Raw genomic sequence first — 18402 nt, 5'->3', positions numbered from 1 at the left:
TGCCTTTCATTGTTCACAACTCCTGAATAGCATTTAGTCCTGACTCTAGGGAGGAAAGTCTATAGAAAGGGGTTATTTCTCTACCTTTGGTAATATATAAGACAACCTTTACCAAAAATAACTAGCTCAATTTTCAGACCAATTAAAATATATAAATGCATTCAGACATCCCTGTCACATACAAATCTTGGCATAACCCAAGTGCTAAAGACTATATTCTGTTAATGAGTTTAATTCCATGGGAAAAAAAAATGACTTTTGTCAACCAGTGAAATACAACATTTAAAATCTCCACAGGGGTGCCTGGGTGGTTTAGTCAGTTGAACGTCCGACTCTTGATTTCGGCTCAGGTTGTGATCTCAGTTTGTGGATTCAAGGCCCTGCATCAGGCTCTACACTGACAGAAGCAGAGCCTGCTTGGGATTTTCTCTCTCACTCTCTCTATGCCCCTTCCTGACTTGCACTCTATCTCAAAATAAACATTTAAAAAAATATAATTTCCACAAACACATTGAATTCTACTCCTGTTAACTAAAACTTAAATTAAAAAAAAAAAAAGAAAAATCTGATGAGGTTTTCCCACTGCTTTGATTAAAACACACATACACAGGGGCGCCTGGGTGGCACAGTCGGTTAAGCGTCCGACTTCAGCCGGGTCACGATCTCGCGGTCCGTGAGTCCGAGCCCCGCGTCGGGCTCTGGGCTGATGGCTCGGAGCCTGGAGCCTGTTTCCGATTCTGTGTCTCCCTCTCTCTCTGCCCCTCCCCCGTTCATGCTCTGTCTCTCTCTGTCCCAAAAATAAATAAATGTTGAAAAAAAAATTAAAAAAATAAAAAAAAATAAAACACACATACACAAGTTTTTAAATAATAATAAAAAAATAAAATATCCACAAATGTTGAGAGGCTAGTTATATGTAAATGTTTCTCTTAGCCTCCTTCCAAAGCTTGAAACTTTCTCCAACTAACAATTACTTTTCACCAACTTATAACTTAAGCCAAGAGTGCCTTTCCAATACTACAAACAAACAAACAAATAAAATATATCCCTAACAGACTGGAGCGGGTTGATGACAGCCTCAAATTCTTTGCCACTATTTTCATACCAAGAGGTAGGGTCATTTATCACCTCTTTGAATGACTCCATCCAACAGAAAAGAACAGAAATGACATTGCACCAGCTCTGAGCTAAATCTTTAAGAGGTCTGGCAACTTCTGCTTCCTTCTTTTTGGAGTCCAGCTGCCACATTATGAGAAAGTCCAAAGAGCCACATGCATGAGAAAGGCCTCCAAGGAAGAGAATGAAGGTCCAGCTGACAACTCCAGCTAAGATCACAGCTGACAGTCAACAGTCAACACCAAGTTGCCAGCCCTGTAAGCGAGCGACCTTGGAAATAAATCTTCCAGCTCTAATCACGCTGTCCCAGCAAACAGCACACGGACCAGAAAGGAGCCAAACCCCAGCCAGATCCCAAAGCTGTGAGCAAGAAAATAGTTGTTGCCTTAAGCCATGAAATTTGACGGTGATTTGTTAGGCAGCAATAGATAACAAAATTTGGTACCAGAAGTGGGACTGTAACAAAAACCTAAAATCTATTACCAGCTTGAGTCTCAGTGATGGGCAGAATCAAGAAGGGTCTCTAGGAGACAGTTAATCAAGATCTGAAAAACATGAAGAAATGCCTCTGGTGGCTAAAGAAAGGGAGTCTACATCCTGCACTGACAGAATAACTAGCAAACCCAAAGCACGCAATAGCACGGAAATAGAAAGGGCACCTAACAGACTCAGGCATCAGACTATGGAGAATTTCAGCAAGAATGCTGAAAGTACTAAGCGGTTCATGCTAGCTGCCTAGGATAAAATACAGGAGTAGTGAGATGAACTAAAAAGGAACCGTTTGGTTCCTTTTCAAGAAGAATTTAGAGGAAATATAGAGGAGCCAAACTTGATGGGTTCAAAATAAAACCATTCCTCATTTCAGCATCTTAGCACAAAGTAAGCTCAAAGTGAGACATGGCTCAAGGCCAAGATCAAATCCTGTGCTGCCAGTAAGATGTGGCCTCAACCTTTTTTGAGCTATCAAAGATGTTAGGTGCTTGGTTCCTCATAGACTATGTTAGACCAGTGGTTCTAAAACTCTGTGTGCACCAGACTCAGCTGGGGTTGAGGCATGAGTGTTAAAACCCAGACTGCTGCACCCAATTTTCAGGTCTGGAATGGGGTCTGACCTCTGTAGTGTCCTGGTGATATTAATGCTGCTGCTACAGAGACCACACTTTGCAAATCACAGAGCTAGACCAAAAGGCTTTGAAGAATTTTCAGTGTGATTCTAAGAACCATCTCTCCTAGACAGTAGAGCTCGTAAGACTCTTAAAGATATTTTCATATAACCCGACTTAAAGGCAGTTCAAGGTAGACCCCTGTCTCAAAGAGATTTGTGGGAATGGTTTGTAATGTTGTGAACCCAAAGAGATCTGTGAGAATACACATAAAAACTCTGAAAAACATATCAACAGAAAGAGCATTGGTGTGGACTAAAGAGACATTTCAAAATGAAAAATACCAGGGCCCTTATTCAGACAGGAAGAGGCTACAAATATAAGTCATTTCTTATGGAAAAGTAAGATTCAGAGGACATAACCAAGAGCCTAGAGGGCAGAGACCAGAGCCACGAAGAACCACCCCAGTTAGAAACTTTTCACGAAACCATTGACATTTGCCTAGCTGGATTTTAGAACCGCTGTGGACCAGGGAGGGCTAGGTGTCTCCCATTTCCCTGTTCTGTGTTTTCAAAAAACAAAAACAAAAAAACAAAAAAAAAACAGCATTACTGAGATATAATTCACCTACCATATGATTTACCCAAAGTTTGCAACTCAGGTTTTTAGGGTATTCACAGATACAAGCAAGTTACTTTTAAAAAATTCCATTACTGGGGCGCCTGGGTGGCTCAGTCAGTTAAGCATCCGACTTTGGCTCAGGTCATGATCTCGCGGTCCGTGAGTTCGAGCCCCGTGTCGGGCTCTGTGCTGACAGCTCAGGGCCTGGAGCCTGTTTCAGATTCTGTGTCTCCCTCTCTCTGCCCCTCCCCCGTTCATGCTCTGTCTCTGTCTCAAAAATAAATAAAAGTTAAAAAAAAAATTAAAAAAAAATTCCATTACCTCAAAAGAAATCTGTACTCTTTAGTTATCACCCCCATATACCCATCCCACCCATATACTCAGCTCTAAGAAGCTGCTAATCTACTTTGTCTTTATAGATTTGCCCATTCTGGACATTTCATATTGATGGAATCGTACACTATGTGGTCTCTGTGACCCACTTCTTGCACCTAGCACATTTTCAAGGTTCATCCACGTTGCAATATGTATCAGTACTTCATTCCGTCGTATGGATACAATACATTTCATGTATCTGTTCATCAGTTGATAGATATTTGAGTTGTTTCCACCTTTTGGCTATTATAACGCTATGTTATATTCCTGTACAAGTTTTGGGTGGGCGTATGTTTTCTCTTGGATATACACTTAGGAAAGGTCAAATGTTAACTACGTTTTAACCTTTTGTGCCAGACTGTTTCCAAAGCAATGGCATCATTTTACATCTCCACCAGCAGTGTATCCTTGTGACTTCTCCACAGCCTCTGATGCCTTTTTGAAGGGGAGCGTCTGTGGCAATTTTCCTGTCCCTGCCTTGCCATTGCATGTTGGGTCAGGGGAGGAGAGCAAATAATTTGTGCCTTTAGTTCACAGGTATTTGGTTGAGAACAGCTGCACCAAAAGAGCCTCACCTGTACCTGGACCTGACATGAATGAGCTCCTGGACTCAAGCTAACATAGCAATAGAGCAAGACTCGTGGGAGTCCTGGGTGTGGGTGAGTGCAGCGTGCATGTGTGTGAGTGGCCAGAGTGTGCCCTGTAGTAAATTGCTGTTCTGGTGATCACCTCCAATGAACTACCCTTGTAGGTATCCACTCCTTGTGGAGTTCTTTCCCACATGGACTCTGGGCTGGGCCGATTACTGCTTGAACCATCAGACAATGACAAAAATGATGCAGTGCCAGTTGTAGGCCTAGCCCTTAACTGCTTGGGCAGCATCCTCTTCTTCCATTTGGAACCCAGATACCACAAGGCAACCTAAGCCGCCACTGGGTCCCAGCTGATCTCCCCAACCAAGACTCAGAGGACCACAGCCATCCCAGCATCCAGATGATACCGCAAAAAAACAGAACCTCCTGGACCACTCAGTGAGTCACGAGATAAATTGCTGTTTTAGACTATCTGGTTTTGGAGTGGTTTGTTACACCGCCATAAATAACCCCAACAAGTCCCTTTTAGTGGCATTTTAAGCTTCACTTCTCTCTAGGCATGACAGACTAAATTATAAAGAAATATACTGTGCAGTAAACTTTTTTTCCCCTCTAAAAGCTTAATCTATTGTACTTAGGATCAATTCAGCAATCATTGAAGCATATGAAATACAGCTTCTAAGTCTCAGGAGAATTTCCTTAGAGTCTATCTTAAAGTGTAAGTGACTAATAGTGACAAGAACTTAAAAGTTTCCATTTTCAGTAAAAAACAATAAGCAGCTGCACAAGCCATCAAAGAGGACTGGCCACGGATGGGAATCTCAGCATCAGCTGACATCTCCCGGTGCTCAGCGAGGCACACGAGGATCACAGACAAATGTGAGGAAAGTCCCTGAGTATCAGATAAATTCACAACAGGCATTCGGAAGACAGGCGAGGGATAGACAAATGCCAAGCAGTCTGTGGTCATGGCCAGAATTCCTCAAGGCACAGTCACGGGGTTAAGATGGCAGGTCTTTTGAAGCCCGTTGTTATGGCAACCAGAAAGGATTTTTAACATCAGTGACACCGGTAAGAATTTCTAAACTCTTATGCTATGTTTTCTCTTATGCTGACACGGCTGCTGTCCTTTTGCTTAGCTCCTCTTTCTTTATTCTTATTTTTAATGTTTGAGAGAGAAACAGAAAGTGGGTACGTGACTGGGGGAAGGGCAGAGAGAGAGGGAGACAGAATCCCAAGCAGGCCCTGCACTGTCAGCACAGAGCCCAATGCGGGGCTCCATCTCATGGCCATGAGATCATGACCTGAACCAAAATGAAGAGTCTGACACAACTGAGCTACCCAGGCACCCCTGCTCCTCTGGATTTAACGGGCTCTCACATGTCTGCTCCAGTCACCCCTGACTTTCAGTTCATCTTATAGATGATGGCATGCAAGGATCCTGGAGGCTTTCTGCATCTCGAGAATACGGACAATAATAAATTCCTTATAGCATAGAATTATTCTAATTTTCACAGAATAATGCATTAAAAGTTCCAGACATATAATAAACTCCCAATATATTACACTATCAATATACTATATGTGCTAACTTTGTTCAATTACATCTGCCCTAAAAACAATGACTTTCAAGGAAAAAAATGTAAATAGAGTATCAACTTATTAACCTATTAATAGACACCTCATTTAAACAAACTGTAGTACAGCTATACAGTGAGATGCTAACGTAGAAGAAATAATAGGGGTGCCTGGGTGGCTCAGTTGATTAAGCATCAGATTTTGGCTCAGATCATAGATCTCCCAGTCCGAGAGTTTGAGCTCCACATCAGGCTCTGCACTGACAGCTCAGAGCCTGGAGTCTACTTTGGGTTCTGTGTCTCCCTCTCTCTCTGCCCCTCTCCCCTTGTGCTCTGTCTCTCTCAAAAATAAGTAAAAGTTAAAAAAATGTTTTTAAAAAGAAATAATAAAGGAAGAGGGCTTTCAAAATTTGATGTGGAAAATTTCTAATACATACAAATGAAAAAACCAAGTTTAAAGAACATACAATCCCATTTTTAAAAAATGTTTATTTATTTTTGAGAGAGAGAGATAGAGAGACAGACAGACAGACAGACAGCGTGCAAGTCGGGGAGTGGCAGAGAGAGAAGTAGACACAGAATCTGAAACAGGCTCCAGGCTCTGAGCTGTCAACACAGAGACCAACACGGGGCTTCAACTTGGAAACAGCAAGATCATGACCTGAGCTGAAGCTGGACACTCAACTGACTGAGCCACCAAGGCATCCCCATATAAGTCCATTTTAAAAATAAGTATATACTTGGGGTGCCTGGGTGGCTCAGTTGGTTAAGTGTCTGACTTTGGCTCAGGTCATGATCTGATAGCTCATGAGTTCAAACCTTGCATCGGGCTCTGTGCTGACAGCTCAGAACCTGGAGCCTGCTTTGGATTCTGTGTCTTCCTCTCTCTCTGCCTCTCCCGTGCTCACACATGTGCTCTTTGTCAAAAATAAACAAACATTAAAAAAAAAAAAAAGCATATACTCTGTAGATGCATAAAAAAAAAATCTGGTAAAAACCACCAGACTCCATGGACACCACAATTTGGGTGGGAATTTCAGTTTCTACAGAATATATTGCTATAATACTTGGTTTTTTAATAATAAGCACATGAGTCTTATAAACAGAAAACATAAATGTAAAGACCACAGATCCTTCTTTAAAAATATCATGCTTTTACCTGAATTCGTTCACAAGGTTTTCAGCGTTCATTCTTCTTTAGCACTCAGAGCAGCTCAAGTCTGTTTTTAGAACAGTGTCAGAAGCTGCTATATGAGCTGTTTCCTGTATGGGGCAGCTATTTTTAATTAATGAACATTTTGTTGTAAGAGTTCACTGGAAATAAAACCACCAGTCTGCAAGTCAGACTAAAGAAAAGCTTATTCTGTAGAAAGATTTCAGTTATAAAAACATACTCTAAAAGGTATTTGACAGTATGTAATATTTACTTTGTTAATAAAAACTTTATTTCCATAGTGATACTAAGATCCATCTCATTTAAAACTTCCTCAAGGAAATCTAAATTCTATTTCATTACTCCTAAAATAAAAAAAAAAAAAATACAGCATCCTTCCTATCACAGGCACTCAAATGTGAGTTGTGGGGAACATCAGAGGTGAGACAGAAAAGAGATGAATTACAAAAATAGAATAATGGTTTCCAAACATTTATTGAGCAACAATGTGAAAATGCTGTTCTATTCTGACTCGAAGAATTAAAATTGGGGTTACTCTATCTGTAAGTATATGAGTAACATAATCATCCCTTCTAATTAATTAGATTCCCCCCAAGTTTATGAGACAATATGGCTCAAGAGACAGCTACTATAGAAACAAGTTATATTTATCTACCCAGTTCCTCATCCCACGGGTTCACAGCACTACAAGGAGATCTCTCGGAGAGCCAACAGCAGCAACAGTAGGTAAGAACTCAATGGTTAGGGAGCAGCACCAGAGTTCGAAAGGCCCCACCCAAGCCATTCCCCGCCAGAACAGAAATAGGATTTTCCTGCAGATCTAAGAGACGGTTCTAAGAAGGCCCCTCCTCCCTGCACTGTGTGTAGTAAAGTGTCTGGTCACAAAAACAAGGGTTGATTGTTCTCTTGCCAAACTGTACTCCTCCTGACAGGTGGCAATCCACCCATTTATACTAAACTCTACCCATACCCTTTCCACTCACCACTTCCCTAAATTCCTTGCATTTGTAGACTGTTACACAATTTTAAAGGTACCTTCTTATCCATTAATTTAACTCAAGCAGGTTATAGGATTTCTACCTAATACATTGAACAAAAAAAATGCTGGCATTTAAAACACACTCTGAGAATGGGATGGTAAAGGCTCTAATGTCCTAAGAAGGCCTTGCTTGCAGCACATCCTGCAGAGGGTTGTGATGGTTAATTCTATGTGTCCACTTGGAGGGTGTTTTTGGATAAGATTAACATTTAAATCAGTGAATACTGCCAATCAACACCACAATGAGATACCACCTCACATCTCTCAGAATGGTTAGAATTAACAACTCAGGAAAGAACAGATGTTGGTGAAGATGTGGAGAAAGGGGAACCCTTTTACACTGTTGGTGGGAATGCAAACTGGTTCAGCCACTCTGGAAAACAGTATGGAGGTTCCTCAAAAAATTAAAACTAGAGCTACCCTAAGACCCAGCAATTGCACTACTAGGGATGTTGTATCCGAAGGATACAAAAATGCTGAAGGGGCACATATATACATACATACATACCACGTGTGGTTATGCTTCATCCTAACTTCCCCCACCACCTCAGCTTTCTCTCATCTTGCAGCCGTCCAATGTGGCCTGCCATCACTGAGCAGCGCCACCCACAGGGCATCACTGTACATCCACTCACAGAGCTACTTCTCCAGGCTCTACTTCTGGCCCCTCCCACCCATCTTCCCATGAAGATGGTACCCACAGCCTACCCTGACAATTGCCATGTTGGCACTTACTTTTCTGCCACCAAACCAACATTGTGAAATATTTCTTGCATATAAGCTTTTAAAACATATACTTTCTAGCACTTTCTTATCGTCTTTACCTCTTCCTCATCATCTCTCATTTCCACAACATATCCTGCCCTAGGGTCACTTTAGCACTCCAGCTTTTGATCCCTATCACAAATTGAACTTGTTGACAGAATAGGTATTATACACACTTCACAGATGACGACACAGAGATAGAAAGAGATGAAGTGACTTGTATAAGTTCAGATTATAAGTTAACAACAAAATTACAATTAGGACCCATTTTCTATTAACTTAGTTTAATTTCTGTTATACACGGAGGCTATATAACAGTATCATAAGCATAAGATCTGGAGTCAGGTTATGCTTGCTCTACTACTTATCAAACTATGACCCTCAGGTCTATGAAGCTATTAGTTTATTAATCTAAACTATTAGTGGCTTGATTTCCTCATCTGTAAAAACTAGAGTATTATTGACTTTCAACGGGATTTTAAGGAGATTTCCTAAGCTAAAATGGGTAAAACACTTTGAACACTGTCCGACACATAGGAAACTCTTAGTAAACTTTATCCACTCTCCTTATTGTTTATAATTTAATCAGCCTTTCTACGGTTATGGTACAAATGACCTACTTACACTTATCCTTTTTCTTTAATCATTCATAAAATCTTAAATTTCAGCTGGATGAGGCCAAATACATTTAAAAGCCACTGATGAATCCACTGTTTATTCACCTAGCCTGGTTTACTGCACTGCATGTCAATAAATACTTCAAAGAAACTGGACACAGAAAGGAAAAATCACAACTCAGATAACATTTCTACCTGTTGAGCTGGCTAGTTATTGGCTATGTGAAATAGCCAGTCAGTACAGCACTTAATTTTGCCCCTTATGAGGTCACTTTATAGAATGTTGACCAAACACAGTATTTTTTTTATTTTTATTTTTTATTTTTTTTCAATATATGAAGTTTATTGTCAAATTGGTTTCCATACAACACCCAGTGCTCATCCCAAAAGATGCCTTCTTCAATACCCATCACCTACCCTCCCCGCCCTCCCACCCCCCATCAATCCTCAGTTTGTTCTCAGTTTTTAAGAGTCTCTTATGCTTTGGCTCTCTCCTACTCTAACCTCTTTTTTTTTCCTTCCCCTCCCCCATGGGTTTCTGTTAAGTTTCTCAGGATCCCCATAAGAGTGAAAACATATAGTATCTGTCCTTCTCTGTATGACTTATTTCACTTAGCATAACACTCTCCAGTTCCATCCACGTTGCTACAAAGGGCCATATTTCATTCTTTCTCATTGCCACGTAGTACTCCATTGTGTATATAAACCACAATTTCTTTATCCACTCATCAGTTGATGGACATTTAGGTTCTTTCCATAATTTGGCTATTGTTGAGAGCGCTGCTATAAACATTGGGGTACAAGTGCCCCTATGCATCAGGACTCCTGTATCCCTTGGGTAAATTCCTAGCAGTGCTACTGCTGGGTCATAGGGTAGGTCTATTTTTAATTTTTTGAGGAACCTCCACACTGTTTTCCAGAGTGGCTGCACCAATTTGCATTCCCACCAACAGTGCAAGAGGGTTCCCGGACCAAACACAGTATTGATATGGCTACATTCTCAACTCAAACGGCAAATACACTGCGTGATCCTATTCCTCTGCCATTTTGACCTTGGGCCTCTACCCAACACATTCAATTACTCTGCCCACGTGGATTAATGCTTCTGTGAAGACGTGGGCAGGTGGTCAGAATATCTGAGCTTTCATTTAAATTCTCACACAACCTTTTCAGACCTCAGTATTGACAATAATGATACCACCACCAACCCCCCCCCCCACTACTTCACAGGTTTTTCAGAAAAACAAAAAACAAAGCAAAACAAAAAAACAGTCAAGACAAACCATAAAAAACAGGCATTTAACTCAGGCTTCCAAGTCTGCTGCACAGAGGGGGAAAAATCGTGTGTGGGGACGGCATCAATGTTTCTCCAAATGAAGGCATCTTACCATTTTATTAGTATTTAATCCACAGTAAGAATACTTCTGACACTGATGCTTTTTATTTCATATTGTAAAAGGCTTTGTTATGAAGATTTCTCGCAGTAAGGCAGACCCGAATTGACGTTTTTACCCTCCTCTGCTAGCTCTGTGACTTTGAGCAAGCTAGCTAACATTTTAGATTCCTGGGTCTTGTTTGCTTGTTTGCTTTTTGGTACTGGTGGTCTTATTGAACAAAGAAGACAATTTTACCTTTTCTCTCGCAGGGTTATGAGGAGCAAGTGAGGTCACACACACCAAGTTATGAGCAAGGCAGCAGCAGTCAACACTGCTGCCCTACTCCTCCAGCAGTGAGGAGGCAGTCGGTTTCACTCGCGCCTGGATTTCTAAAGCCGTCTAAGTGGATTTGCTAACTGATGGGAGTTAACACAAGAACTGATTCAACAACTACAAGAAGTAAGTTTAAAACCTACCCACAGAAAAAATACAGGGTGAGTAAAAGTTTTAGCAACACTGTTAGTTGCGATTCACAGTACCTATGTTGCATTTTCTTTTAGCTCTCACAGCCTTAAATCATAGCCCTGGCACAAGTAAGTGTAGGGAGAGCTGATAAAAATGACAATGCCTGGGGCGCCTAGGTGGTTCAGTTGGTTGAGCCCTGACTCTTGATTTTGGGTCAGGTCATGATACCAGGGTCATGGGATCGAGCCCTGTATCAGGCTCCGTGCTGAGTGTGAAACCTGCTTAAGATCCTCTCTCTCTCTTTCCCTCTGCCCCTCTCCCCAGCTAATGCTCTCTCCCTCTAAAAACAAAACAAAACAAAGCAAACAAAAAAAAAAACAGAAAAAGAAAAAGGAAATGTCAATGCCCCATCTGCCTCACCAAGATCTAGGACCCAAACTCACATATTTCAAGAGGTACAATCTGTAGGAGTGCTCACAATACTGACTCCATCTTTGGCCCTCCATCTTGTTCATGTTTGCTCAATGACCTCTCTTCGGGCTACGTGTCCCAGGTCCCTTGGACATTGACATACATACCTTAGGGATACCTGCCAAGGCCAGAATGGGTTTAGGCTTATTTTGGCTTCCCAGGAATCTGTTAAAGATAACATAGACTTCCTTCTTTCCTGACGCACAGGAGGGGCCACAAGATTTAAAGGGTATGTGCAAGCCCTTTGAGGTGCATGTCAACTTTTGGCCTCACTACAGTGCGCTTCTGCATGTCCCCTCGCTTCATAAACTCTGTGGACGAAGGTCTGGATTTTGCTGAGAATAACTCTGAAGCTGCTGTGGATTGTCCTTGCCCTATCTCCCCCCGTGTCAGTAAGGTACCCTGAATACAACTCTGTAAAAGATACGCAGTGTCTTTCTTTGTTTCCTGGTCTCCAAGTGCCCTCTCTGTTTGAGAGATACTTCACTATCTCTCCTCCACCTTCTAACACCTTCTCATTTTAAATTTGGCCCTGGATGTTTGCAATCTGCCAAAAAAGAATGTTTTATCATCTTTTTCTCTAAGGCGTAAGATTTTTCAAAATGTGGTTTCATCCCATTAGCAAGCCCAGCAGAAAATACAGTATGTAAGCACACAGAAAGGCTAAGTTTTATCCCAGATACACACATGCTCACACATGCACAGATAGTGTTGTACTGGGTTGTGGTTAAAAAGTTTGAAAACCACTATTCAAAAGCACAGTTACTAACTGCTTTCCTTTTGAAAACAGGTAACTGACAATAACACTACTTTTTAAAAGGTCATTGCTATTATAAAAGACAGTTTAAAAGGCTGGACTGTTGGGGCACGTGGGTGGCTCAGTCAGTTAAGCGTCCGACTCTTGATCTCAACTCAGGTCATGATTTCACAATTTGTGAGACTGAGCCCTGTGTTGGACTGCAGTGCCTGCTTAGGATTCTCTTTCTCCCTCTCTCTGCCCCTCCCCCTGCCTCCCTTTATCTCTCTCTGTCTCAAAATAAATAAATAAATAAACTTAAAAAGAAATTTAAAAATAAAAGCCTTGACTATTAAAAAGAAAGTTTTTCCTCCTACTGAACTTCAGTCCAAATGATCATTAAAATGCCCAAATAACTGATATATCTCCAAGTCAAGACACATATATGAAAGAATCAGTAGAGAGAGGACAGGTACAAAGGAAAAAATATTTTATTAATTCCAGTCATGGTGCTAGATTATATGCCAGGCACACCTCTAGAATCCCCCCTTTAATCCACCTAATCCTGTAAGTATCACAATGTGGTAGCTAGATTTCATAGTTCTTCATTTTAATTCATAACCTAATGAAGGTCATTTTCTTGCAGTCACAGGACTGACAAGGTTGGTCATTACACCTCTTGACCAGCAGTGCCTGATTTAGGCAGAATAGGGTCCACATTCAGGATTATGGATAAAGGTACAATTTAGAACATCCTTCAGTCTCTTAGTTTTCTCCTTAAATAGACTGCGCTCAAAACAATAGCTTAATTGGCACAGAACTGGAACTCAAAGAGCAAGAACAGCCAGTGACTTGCTCTAAGATGTTGGGAAAGCCAATTTCTATGGACCTCTATTTGTATGGCAGAACTTTGCAGTTTCTGAGAGCTAAGATTTTAATGATTCATGCCTTTAAGAGGACACATTCTAAGTAACAAATTCCATCACCAGAAACTTTATCAGAATTAAAATAAGGACATAATTTAAATAAATAGCAGAAAAACAAACTCTAGGGCGCAAATTCTTTTCCCGTAGCACCCTGACTGCCTATACCCTCTCCCACCTCCACAAGAATGGCTGACCTGGCCTCCTAACCTTATAGGACTGCCTAGAATTCTTGCCTGTCCTGCCACCTAGTGGCAGCAAGGATTCACATGACCAGAGCAAATGATGACTCTTATGTTCAAAGGCTGTTAAGGCTGTTCCCTCAGCCACCTGCTGAGAATGACTGTCCCCTTGGGACTCTGGCCTTCAGATGCCTCCTACCTCACAAAAAAACTGGTCTTCATTAGGACAACCTTAATTTCCAGAGGAGCCATCAACTGAGAAGCCACTGTATTTGCTAAATATTTGTTTAAATGGTAAAACACACAGATGAGATTTTAAAGAGACTCAAAGACTCATACAAGTAGAAAATGATCTCTTCAAAGATATCATCCATCTCTTGGGGGCACCTGGGTGGCTCAGTTGGTTAAGCGTCCAACTTCAGCTTAAGTCATGATCTCATGATCTCATGGTTCGTGAGTTTGAGCCCCACATTAGGCTTTCTGCTGTCAGTGCAGAGCCCACATAGGATCCTCTGCCTGCCCCCACTCCATCCCTCCCCGCCCCCACACTCTATCTCTCTCAAAAATAAGTAAACATTACAAAAATAAAAAATAAATGAAAAATAAAAGAAATTATCCATCTACTGGATTCAAGGGCACTGTGCTACACAACTCTGGGGGTCTGAAGGAGCATTCACAACCTAGCATATATGAAGGGCACGCCATGGACTATTCGCATATGCCCAAGGGCCCTGATAAGACTCGTTACTATCCAAAACTTGCTATACAAAACTTGTCAGAACTCCCCCTTACTTCTTTCTTTGCATCAGGAGACTCCTGGCCTTATATGCAAAACTAGGCTCCAGAAATGCTTACTTATTTAAAAAAAAATCTTCAAACAAACCTTTAACAATCCTTATTAGTAAGGGGTCAAATGGCCAGTAGCTTCTACAGCTCTCTGTTGGTTCCACTTTACATTCAAAATAGAAAAACTCTCTGTGGGGCATGGGCAAGTAGGTGAAAGGGATTAAGAGGTACCAACTTCCAGTTATAAACAAAGTCGTGGGGATGAAAAGTACAGCATAGGGAATATAGTCAATAATATTGTAACAATTTTATATGGTGACAGATGGTAGCTGCACTTACGATGAGCACAGCCTAATGTACAGAGTTGCTGAATCACTATGTTGTATACCTGAAACTACAGTAACATTGTGTCTCAACTGTAACATCAATAACAAGAGTTAAAACAGTAAGAAAAGCTCTCTGTGAATGGTTTCCTGACGCTTAGCCAAAAAGGGATAAAGCAGCATAGGGGTAGTTAACACATTTCCTTTCTTTTAATCAAGTTGCCCCTTCCCAGAAGGGAGGAAATAGCAGTTAATCCCCTTTGTGTATGATTTTTTTTTTTTAATTGTTTCAGTGATAGGCAGAGAAGTTCAGAAAAAAGAGGAGAATCTGTATTAAGAATGTACCATGTGGAGCGCCTAGGTGGCTCATTCGGTCAAGCCTCCCACTTCGGTTCAGGTCATTATCTCACAGCTTGTGAGTTCGAGCCCCAGTTGTGCTCCGTGCTGACAGCTTGGAGAGTGGAGCCTGCTTCAGTTTCTGGTTCTCCCTGGCTCTCTGCTCCTCCCCCACTCGTGCTCTCTTTCTCTCTCTTTCTCAAAAAAAATTTTTTTTAAAAAGAAGCTACCATGTGACAGACACCAAGCTAAGGCTTTCATTCATTCATATATATATATATATATATATATATATATATATATATATATACACATATATATATATACACATATATATATATATACACATACAGGTTATCTTTCCCAAGAAAAATTAGAGCAATGGTAGCACACTCAGAAGTCAATCCCCACTTTGTCAGTTACTGGGGGTACAACCTTGAAAACGTATATAAATTCTCTGAAGCCTAGTTTCCTCCAATGTCATATGGGAACGATACGTTCTATAATGTGCACTAACAGCTATGCACCGTGCCTGGCATGTGTTGATTGCATTCTCTCCCTTATCACACTGGCTATATTTTCTTGAAACTACTGGAGTCATGGGGGGCGGGGTGGGGGGAGGGTGGTGGGCAGCTTCAGAGAACTAGAGTCCCAAGTATTTCTGCACTTACAAACTGTCTCCAGCCTTTTGTCTATTTTAAAAAAAAATATTTGCTGAGGCGTCTGGGTGGCTCAGTCAGTTAAGCATTCAACTTCGGCTCGGGTCATAATCTCACAGTTTGTGGGTTCAAGCCCCATGTCAGCCTCTGTGCTGACAGCTCAGAGCCTGGAGCCTGCTTCAGATTCTGTATCTCCCTCTGTCTCTGCCCCCTGCCCCGACTCATGCTCTCTCTCAAAATACAAATAAATGTTAAAAAAAAATTGTTTTAAATAGTTGGAAACTTATTATTTTGAAAATTAAGTTTCATTCTGAATGTAAGTATAAGGTAGCTTCCTCACAGATGAAAAATAAACAAGCAGAAAAAGAAATAATGCATCATTGAATTTGACAATTACCAGAAAAAGGCAAACCATGGAGTAAGCTGTAACGGCATTTAAGGCTGCCACATGGAGAATGGAAAAGTGAATTTTCTAGCAACTTTCCTATGACAGATATGCAGTGTTTACTTGTTATTAACCACCTGACATTATGCAGAAAACAAACCAAATTTATGAAAAAGGTCATAGTTAAAACCTTTAAAAAGACAGAAAATTACAGTCACAGGGCAGAGGGCATCAACTGGGAACAAGCAGATACTTGCATTTAAAAAATATACAGCATTCTTAAAATTCCCCCAGGAAGGTTTTTGTTTGCTTTACAGCATCTCTCAGTACTCTGTGCAAATATGTGAATTCCACTTCTGCTAGTTGTATAAATTCACAGCAAATAAATAATGTACCTGGCAAAAAGACATCAAAAGAAATAAACAAATGAATCAAGGGAAATATTACTACTAAACTGATCAAGTAAAAGCCTCTTAAGCTCTGAGGCAGTTTTCATTATCTTGTTAGCTTCTAAGACTGAAGAAATCATTTGAAAACTTTTATTACAAGCCTGGAGATACAGAAGGAGACATGAACACCTACATCTGACAAGGGCTTAATTAAATGCATCAGTAAATTTTTGTATTTACATCAGTTTTAGTTGCTTGAATAGTGCTTATGTCCCCCCCGCCCCCCCATATGTTCCTGATTCAAAACAGGACTGACTTTCCAAAGGAAAAATATTTTCCCTAACTGGAATATTCTATTATCACACAAAAGCTTAGAAAAATCAGTATTAACTTTGAACACGATGAATAATTTTTGGACCCTCAGACACAGGAACAAGTAACACACATCATACATAATTACTACAAATACAACTTCATAACAAATTCACTAGTAATCTACTGGAGAAAATGAGTTACTTGTATTCTTTATCTCAGTTAAAAGCATTTTAAAATGCCCAGCTATTCAATATAAACAATATATAGAAAGCCCATGAATTTTTAAGAGACCTAGGCTGAAATAGTCAATCTGCAATACAGTAATTGTGATCTTGGACATGCTATTTCATTTCTCTAAGTCAGTTTCACTGTCTATAAAATGATAATATCTATTTCACAGGATTATCATTAACATCATGAAATATATACAGAGGAAACCATAAGGTCTACAGTACCTTGTAGAATCTAAATAGATCCTCAAATAACCAACCTTTCTTTGCCTTAGTTTTTCAGCATCTTTCTCGAAACCAATCCTCCCAATTTTTTTTTCATACAACCCATTAAAACTTCTGACTCTGCACCCCAGGACATGACCATTTATAAATTACACATGTACTACTGTACTAATGTATTAAAAAATACACAAAAGTAGAACTTTTAATAAGAGGCTCTAAAGATAAAATGAAAACCTGTTTATTTTTCTTTAATTTTTTAAAGTTTATTTATTCACTTTGAGAGAGAGAGAGAGAGAATGTGTGTGTGTGTACAAGTGGGGGAGGAGCACAGAGAGAGGGAGAGAGAATCCCAAGCAGGCTCTGCATCATCAGCGCAGAACTCCCAACCGGTGAGATTGTGACCTAAGCCAAAGTCGGATGTTTAACCAACTGAGCCACCCAGGAGCCCTGAAAAGCAGTCTTGGCTTCATATTACTTAATATCTCAAAGCATGGTAAAGCTTAAGTCAAAATTCATACTTCACACTGGATGTACATCCAGACTTCGGAGAATCTTTGTGATCATTCTGATTTTATTTTTTTGGTCACCTGCTTGTCCTGTCCGGTTAAACAGTCACTGTTTTTGCCTCATCATGTGACTCAGAACTACTAGAAATGTAAACTCTACTATTTACTTGTTTATTTGGGTTTTATTTTTAGGCTCATCTTCAAACTGTGGTTTCCTTAAGAGCATTTTTACATTCATGCACCATTTTGTGAGAGTTTAAAGCTAGACAATATATTCTGTAAATCCACTGAACCAACCACACGCAAACTACAAAGTTCAGGATGCCTGGGTGGCTCAGTCGTTAAGCATCTGACTTCAGCTCAGGTCATGATCTCACAGTTCGTGAGTTTGAGTCCCACATCCCATGAGCACAAGCCCTGCTTGGGATGAACTCCAGCCCCTCTCTCTGCCCCTCTTGGGATTCTCTCTTTCTCTCTGCCCCTCTCTCATGTAAGCCCTCCCCCCACCCCCCACCACCCCAGCCTCTCTCTCTCAAAAAAAAAAAAAAAAAAAAAAGTTCAGCAAAATACTAAAAGCAAAAAACAAACAAACAAAAAATCCCTGCCATGCCTTTTGAGTCATACAATTGCCTTTCTCTTTTCAGGAAGCCTTACCTACCACATGGATGTGAATATGTGACATTCAGACGAGGAAGCCACTATCAACATATACAATAACTAAGATGACATTTCAGCATACATTATAAATGCTGGTAAAGATTTTTAAAAAAGAAATCGAAGTTTGAATATTTTCTCCTAACACCTGGATTGTCTTACATATCCCCAAGTATACACACACTTTATACCCCACTTGGCCTTAAACTTTTAATACAGCCTCCTCCAGTCTATGTTCTGCATGGCCTCAGACTGTTACCTTTCTAAATTATAAGTCTGATCATGTTACTCACTCCCTTCTCAGATATCCTCCATGGCACAACAACTCCTTACAGGGTAAATCCAAACCCTTTAGTCTTGCATACAAAGTCTATGACATGGAGAAGGATATTGATGAGGGAGCATAAGGCACACTGAGGACAAAGTTCAACTTAGCACCCCCCTCCCAGGAGTGTGCTATG

At 40.5% G+C, this 18402-nt stretch overlaps 1 protein-coding gene and 1 long non-coding RNA gene across 8 annotated transcripts in view; one reads left to right on the top strand and one right to left on the bottom strand.

Annotated features, from left to right (window-relative positions):
* LOC109501520 overlaps positions 1-18161 on the top strand; it is a 35526-nt gene extending 17365 nt beyond the window's left edge. The window contains exons 2-7 of one of the 3 annotated variants that reach the window (XR_006600634.1): positions 3746-3874; positions 3967-4246; positions 7144-7285; positions 10626-10815; positions 11500-11689; positions 17932-18161. This is a non-coding gene — a long non-coding RNA (uncharacterized LOC109501520). Of the gene's footprint in view, positions 1-3745; positions 4247-7143; positions 7286-10625; positions 10816-11499; positions 11719-17931 lie in introns of those variants that run through there. The other 2 variants (XR_002743840.2, XR_002159642.3) reach the window with 2 other exon arrangements.
* FGD4 (FYVE, RhoGEF and PH domain containing 4) overlaps positions 1-18402 on the bottom strand; it is a 245031-nt gene that overhangs the window by 179674 nt on the left and 46955 nt on the right. The gene's annotated exons all lie outside the window — the stretch shown is intronic.

Source organism: Felis catus, chromosome B4, assembly GCF_018350175.1.
Source record: "Felis catus isolate Fca126 chromosome B4, F.catus_Fca126_mat1.0, whole genome shotgun sequence".
NCBI classification, from domain to species: domain Eukaryota; kingdom Metazoa; phylum Chordata; class Mammalia; order Carnivora; family Felidae; genus Felis; species Felis catus.
The sequence above is the reverse complement of the archived record's forward strand: the minus strand, read 5'-3'. Positions and strand labels throughout refer to the sequence as shown.